A 7,532-nucleotide genomic window follows, 5' to 3' on the forward strand; every position below is an offset into this window, starting at 1 on the left:
CTTTTTTCTCCCACTTTCTCCACCATTTCCTCATTGATTATAGTATAGAACTGAGTAAAAGTGTCACTACCTCTATGACCTCACTGACCTGATGCATAAATTTCTAAGCTGTGAATACTGAAAACAGGTTATATTAAAGATTTAATTAGATGATAATTAAGGTCTTTTTAGTGTAATGTTTGTTACAAAATAGTAGACAGTCAAGGCTTAGTTCTGTTTTTTCTAAATTTTAAAGGAGAGAAGTAAAAAAATTGTCTCTTTTTTTTAAAATTGAAGTTTTATATATGTGAACATAGATATTTTCTTGCTAGATTAATGGAAGTCAATAGAATAAGCTTTCTTCACTTTTCTGGTCTGTGTCTTAGGAGGCATTTGAATGAGGCTGAACATCTAATGGCCTAGGATGCAGAACACCTGAGTTCTTATTCTAGCTTTTAATACTACTAAGCGGGTGTGAATGGGCACCTGCTTTCTATATAATGTGACCAGTAGATTAGATGATTCCTAAAGCTTCTCGTAGCTTTAAAATTGTATGATTCTATCCCCTCAATTGTCATCGCTACATCAAAGCCTTTTTTGATTGGTAGAGTTAGTGGATAGCTGGTTGGTTGATTGGTAGCCAAGCCTTCCAGTGAGTCCACAAACATGCTTATCTTAGGCACATACATACACAGCTTGATTCTCTTTCAGTTCTTCCTTAGGTTTACATTCTTTCTCTTTTTCTTCACTGAAAAGTTACTTGAAAGAATTGTTTATACTTGTTACCTCTACCTATTTATCACCAATTTCATCCAAAATCTCTTATAATCTAGTTTCTAACTTTTTTACTAGTCTGAAACTGCTTTAAGAGTCACAAGTTATTGTTTGTCTTTAGCTTTCATATGCTTTTATTGGAGCACTTAATACCATGGGTCATTCTGTACTTGAATGGCTTTCAGGAGACTAAATTCTCCCCTTTCTTCTACTCTGATGAATCTCTAGGTACATACTGTCCAATAGAACTTTCTGTGATGTTGGAAATGTTTTATAACTCTGATATTCAATATGGTAGACACTTGAAATATAGCTAGTACGACTAATTAAATTTTTCATTTTAATTTAAATTGATTTAAGTCCCTTCATGTGGCTAATGGCTACCATATTGGACAGTGCACCTCTAGATCTTCCTCAAGTAGGAGAATCCATAAAAATATATCCTCTTCTTTCTCTTCATTCTCTTCATTTGTAACCAAAGTACATCTCATTGTTTCAGGTACAATATCTCTGAAGATAATCTCTATCTTCGCATCTCCTAGTATGACTTATCTTTTCACCTGTAGCCCTGTAATTTCCTACTGTTTATTGAGCAGCTTTGCCTGTATGCCTCATTTAAAAAATATATAACACATTGTCCTCCCTCCTCATTCTCTTCCTTTGTATAATCCTTTCTTCTCATAATACCACTATTACCTTGCTGGTTACCCATACTTGAAACCTTAGACCTTTTTGAACCTTTCTTTTTTCCAACTGTATCTACCCAAGTACAAGTAAATGTACCAATATGCACATACATAAACACAAAATCAGCTGTGAAGTCTTGATGATTCTTTGTAATATCTTTTTAATATTTTTCTTCCTTTTCATGCCCCCTGCCACTTCCCAGTTCAAATATGTGAAAACACTTAAAAGCATGTCTGACACATAGTAGGTGCTCAATAAATAGTTTCTTCCCTTCTTTTCTCTCTTTTTTCCATTTCATTCATCTTTCCTGAATGCTGTATTAGCTTCCCCACCTGTAGTGCCTCTCTTCTATGTGTCACTTTGCACCTTGATACTAGATTATTCTTCCCAAAGCATAACTCCAATTTCATTCTTTTCTTCTTTCTTTCTTTATTTGGTTGCGCCAGGTCTTAGTTGCAGCAGGCAGGCTCCTTAGTTGTGGCATGCGAACTCTTAGTTGAGGCATGCATGTGGGATCTAGTTTGCGGACCAGGGATCAAACCCAGGCCTTTCATTGGGAGCACGGAGTCTTATCCACTGTGCCACCAGAGTCCCTCCAACTTCATTTTTGAGCTCAAAGACTTTTAGACTCACTCTACTTCCTATAAACATCTATGCCCACCCCACATCCTTTCTTGCACTTTGTCTTTTTCCTTGGTCCACATTCTTAGCAGTTAGCAGTGTTTGAAATTGTTTATTTATGTGACCCCGCAATAGGACATAAGCTCCATGAGGATAGAAACTTTGTTCACTTTGTACTCCCAGAGCCCAGAAGATAGTCAGTGTAATGCTTGATTTTATCTGTCACTTTGCCACAAGAAACCCAGGTATTTGGTCAAACATTATTCTGGGTGTGTCTGTGAGGGTTGGTTGTTGTTTTTGTTTTGTTTTTTTGTTTGTATGTTTTTCTGATGAGATTAACATTTGAATCAATCCTCCTGAGTGAAGCAGATTGCCTTCCCTAAAGTGAGTGGCCATAATCAGTTGAAGGCCTGAATAGAACAAAAAGATTGACCCTTCCTTTTGTAAGAGGGAACTTCAACTGTCTGACTACTTTGAGCTGGGACATTGATCTTTTCGTGCCTTTGGACTTGAATGGAAGCATTGGCTCTTTTTGGGTCTTGAGCTTGCCAGCTTTCACACTGGTATTTACACCATCAGGTCTCTTGGGTCTCTGGTTGTAGACTGCAGATCTTGGGACTTCTCAGCCTCTATAATTGCATGAGTCTGTTCCTTTTATAAATTTCTATATAAATTTCTGGTTCTGTTTTTCTGGAGAACCCTAAGTAATACCAATACATTTTGGTACTAGGAATAGAGTACTGCTATAACAAATACCAAAAAATGTGAATGTGGCTTTGGAATTGTGTGATGGGTAGAGGCTGGAAGAATTTTGAAGCCCATGCTAGAAAAAGCCGGGATTGCTGTGAAGAAACTGTTGATAGGTATAAGGACATTAAAGATGATTCTGGTGAGGGCTCAGAAAGAAAAGAGGCAAGCTGGAGGCAAAGCTTCCGCCTTACAGAAATACATGAATAGTCATGAACAGAATGTTGGTAGAAATATGGATGATAAAGGCCATTCCAGTGACAACTCAGATGGAAATGAGGGAAAGGTTATTGGAAATTGGAGGAAAGAAATCCTCGTAATAAAGCGTCAAAAAACTTGACTGAATTGTGTTGTACATGAATTTGGGGTGAGAAGGACATCAATTTGGGGGGGCTGGGGGCCTCATTCCCTGTACCAAAACTTGTGTTAGTCTACTAGGACTACTATAATCAAATACCATAGACTGGTTGGCTTAACTAACAGAAATCTATTTCTTACAGTTCTGTAAGGTGGGAAGTCCAAGATCAAGGTTCTGGACAGTTAGCTTTCTGGTGAGGGCTCTATTCCTGGCTTGCAGATGGCTGCCTTCTCACTGTGTCCTCAGGTGATTTTCTTTCTTTCTTTTTTCCTCACCAGAGGGGAGAGAGAGCTGCAAGCTCTTTAGGGTCTCCTCTTATAAGGGCACTAATCCCAGTGGACCAGGGTCCTACCCTCATGACCTCATCAAAAATATTCAGTGTATAGCAGGCACACAATATAGTAGGCACTCAATAAGGATTTTTTAAAGTAAACTATATTAAAGGGTATCAGAGAAGGAAAAAGTGGCATTCAAGATTGAATAGGTAGAATGCACCTTAAAACAATATTGAGTGTCTGCTATATGCAGGCTTTCCTTTAAAAACCTAAAATATTTTTTCTGGAACTTTCTAAAACATATCACTTTTCTACTTGTTTTATAGAATTACATTTGTCCTACCTCATCGACTGGACTATAAGCATCCCAGGTCAGGATCTATGTCTGATTTATCTTGTGTCTTCTACAGTGCCTAACACAATGCCTGCTCTAATGCTGTATGTCAAAACAAGGGAACATGTTTTCTCTCTTTGCATTGGACTATACAGAAGTTTATATTTCTTTTTCACAGTTACCACATTGCCATAATTATTTATTCTCATGTGTGCTCCCCATACTCAATTTTGAGCCTCTGAAGGGTAGGGACCATGTTCTAGTCATCTTTGTACTCCCACATCTGTTACAGGGCTGGGTATATAATGGGTATTTGTTAACATTTATTTATCTACCCAACATGATACCAGAAATGTGGTCAATGCTGAATAAAGAGTTGATGAAGTATTTGACAGTTTCCTGACTACTGCTTTATCTCCATTCCTGTTGCCAGCATTAATGGTCTGGTGCCACCACTGCCATCCAATATCACTGGTATCAGCTGGGAAATCAACTCAGTTGCTGCTGCTGCTGCCATCACCAGAAATAGTCTGCTTGCATCACCACCATCATCACAGCTACTTGTTCCCAGTACTAAGCATGCTGTAGTCACTGCTACCATCTCCACCACTGCAGCTGCTTTCACCAGGACCTGCTTGGTTTGTCCTTCATATTCCACTCATATAGAGAAGTATTTGTTTCTTCTGAGCCCTCATGCTGTTAATTTTTCTCCAGTCTTTCTCATAATGGTTTCTGCCTTATTCAGCTTCCATCAGAGCATCAGTTGAGTGGGTGGTACTTCTTTGCTTCTCAGGGGGAATGGCACTTTAATGATTCAATCAAGTAGTTGCTCTTTTTGCTGTCAGAAGAAGCCTCTGTATTATCTTCAGGGAACAATCTACAATAACCCTAGATCCCTCTCCTTAGCTGTGACTGTTAGCTCATATGTATACTTTCTGCACTCATTTGCCACCTTTCTGCCCACTCACACAGATTCATAAGATCTTTCCATCCTCATCAACTTAGTTCATTGCCACCCACAAGAATCTATGTCATTTGCAAATGTAGAAACATTGCTTTGCGCTTTAATTTATAAAGATATTGCATATAGGTTATACTAATTGTGCCCTGCACAAGGATGCTGGGAGAAGTGGGGGCTGAGATTCAGCCTGCACTTTGTTCATCACAGTCTAGTGTTAGGCTGTGCCTGCCAGGAGAAAGGTATTCCTTTTTCTGATTTGCATGAAGATGCTGGCCCATCACTAAGTGACCCTGGTCCTGCAGACCTGATCTTTGCACTGGTCTAGCACTGAACCTGAGATCCTCTATGCTATGCTTGCCTATCTTTACCTTTTGTTGTTTTCCTAACCAGTGGAAAATAGCCTCAACTCCAATAATGAGGAGGAGACTCAATTTTGTTAAATTTTGAAAAAACATAAAACCATAAAAAATAGTTTCTATACCTATCTTCCAGTTATCTATTGCTGCTTGGCAAACTGTCCCAAATGATAGTGGTTTAAAACAACTATTTTATTACATCTCACAATTTTGTTGCTGAGGAATTTGGGCAAGGCTTGATTGACTCTTTTCTTCTGCTGGTGTCAGCAGAGTTTACTCTCCTGGTGGATGGCTGGTCTGGTGGGTTCAGGCTTCACTCAGTGTCTGACACCTTGGTGAAGATAGCTTGGAGACTGGAATCATTTGAGCCTATCAAGTGGAGCACCTTCTTGTGGCCTTCCCAGCATAGCAGTCAGGGTAGTCAGACTTATGTGACAGCTCAGGGTTCCCTGCTAGTGTGTCCTAGGAGTCCCAGGCAGAAGCTCCAAAGCTTTCCAAAACTTCACTTCTACCATGTTCTGTGGGTCAAACATGTTAGTAAGAACAGGACAGATTCATGGGGGAGTGAATTAGACTCCAACTCTCAATGGAAGAAGTAGCAAAGAGTTGCAATTAGTTTTAATCTACCATGATCTTCTACCAAGATGTAACCAAAGTTGTATTTTGCCATATTTACTTGTGATGCAATTAGAAAAACATTTTCATTATAGAAACTTGATAAAATAAACATCATATCTAAAAGTGAAATATTAGTAGTTTTCTTTTTGAAGTCAAGAACGAGTCAAGCTTTTCAGGTTTATTACATGTTACTGAAGTGTTAGTAAGACAAAAAGGAAAATAAAAGGACAGTGGAAACAAAGAAGTAACTTTTATTATTTATAGACAATATGTCTCCATAGAAAATCCAAGAAGATCTATAATCTAGTTCTAAAAAAATAGTTCAGCAACATTGTGGATAGAAGGATAACACGAATCTCAAATTGGTCCCTTGTGCTTTCTAAACTATTGGCTATTTTGTGATCCTCTTGTTCTTAGGTCTGATGGATGCCCTTTTATTTACTTCATTCTTCCTTCAGCATGGACAACTATATCAGGTCTTAGCTGTTGGTTGTGTGACCTCACACTTTCCACTTGAGGGTGGAGGACATCTTGTTGCCAATATTTGTTGCAGAGTTGTCCATGGGTGTTTTTTAAATTAATTAATTAATTAATTTTTGGGTGTGTTGGGTCTTCGTTTCTGTGCGAGGGCTTTCTCCAGTTGGTGGCGAGCGGGGGCCTCTCACTGTTGCGGCCTCTCTTGTTGCGGAGCACAGGCTCCAGAAGCGCAGGCTCAATAGCTGTGGCTCATGGGCCTAGCTGCTCTGCGGCATGTGGGATCTTCCCAGACCAGGGCTCGAACCCATGTCCCATGCATTGGCAAGCAGATTCTCAACCACTGCACCACCAGGGAAGCCCCATGGGTGTTTTCATTTACAGTTGTGCTATTGGTTTTTATGTGGGGATTCAGAGAGATTGAAAAGCTATGCTATCTTCATTATTATCTTCCCAGAGTACTTGTAGTTCAATAGCATTTTGATCTAGTCGCTACCCATTTGTGTAACTCCCACTGTTTTATATATATATGCTTCATTAACGTTTTTCTTTATAGTACTTTGAAGATTTCCCATTGTTTATTGATTCAAAATTTAATTTTTCTGATTTATTTTTCTAAATGTCATAAGTATTTTGTCACAATTCCCTTTAAATGTTTGGTGATCCACTCCTTTATTGTACATCGCAAAATTTTGCCCCTATTAGAAGTGAGACTCACAAGAGTCTAATTCCCCCAGCCCAGTTCTTCTCTGGAGCACTTCTCATGGGCAGGCTTATGGACTCAAGTTAAAAGAAAGTGCTGAGATGCATCTATTTGACGGGCCTGGAGCAGTTCCTGTTTGCTAAGGTTTCCACTACAGATGCAAGAAAAAAGTGTCCTCACATTTTCCGTCTGTCTGATTGTGGCAGCCCAGATTGAATGGGGGAATACAGGAAAAAATTGCAACTCACAAATAAAAAAAAAGTACTGAGGCACTACCCTTAGACTCTGAAATTGCACTGTGAAATTAGTAACTGGGAGGAAGACTTTTCTGAAGTATAACACACTGATGAGCTGAACTGATAAAGTTTTCTACAAAGTGGTAAATTTTAACAAACAGTGTGTTCAATCTGTTATAGAATAATAGGTGCTCAGGGATCAAAAAGACCATGAGAGGTCATACAATTAATAACACTCCTGGAGTCAGAGCTGCACAGGGTCCATCTCTGGTCCAGTTTCTGGCAGATGAGAATCAATGCTGTGTTTAAAGGTCTCTTGTGAAAGAGATGAGGCATTGTTTTATAAAAACCTATTACAGTATCTAAAAACTTTGACTCTGATGAAGCCTACCATTAGCCAGAATTCTGC

At 39.0% G+C, this 7,532-nt stretch overlaps 1 non-coding gene across 1 annotated transcript; it reads left to right on the top strand.

Annotated features, from left to right (window-relative positions):
• The first annotated feature begins 6,988 nt into the window (after positions 1-6,988).
• On the top strand, positions 6,989-7,119 carry LOC112409298 (small nucleolar RNA SNORA31). Its single transcript, XR_003005138.1, has one exon. It is a non-coding gene; the product is annotated as a small nucleolar RNA SNORA31 (small nucleolar RNA).
• Positions 7,120-7,532: the final 413 nt, after the last annotated feature.

Source organism: Neophocaena asiaeorientalis, unplaced genomic scaffold (assembly GCF_003031525.2).
Source record: "Neophocaena asiaeorientalis asiaeorientalis breed wild unplaced genomic scaffold, Neophocaena_asiaeorientalis_V1.1 scaffold197, whole genome shotgun sequence".
Taxonomy (NCBI): Eukaryota; Metazoa; Chordata; class Mammalia; order Artiodactyla; family Phocoenidae; genus Neophocaena; species Neophocaena asiaeorientalis.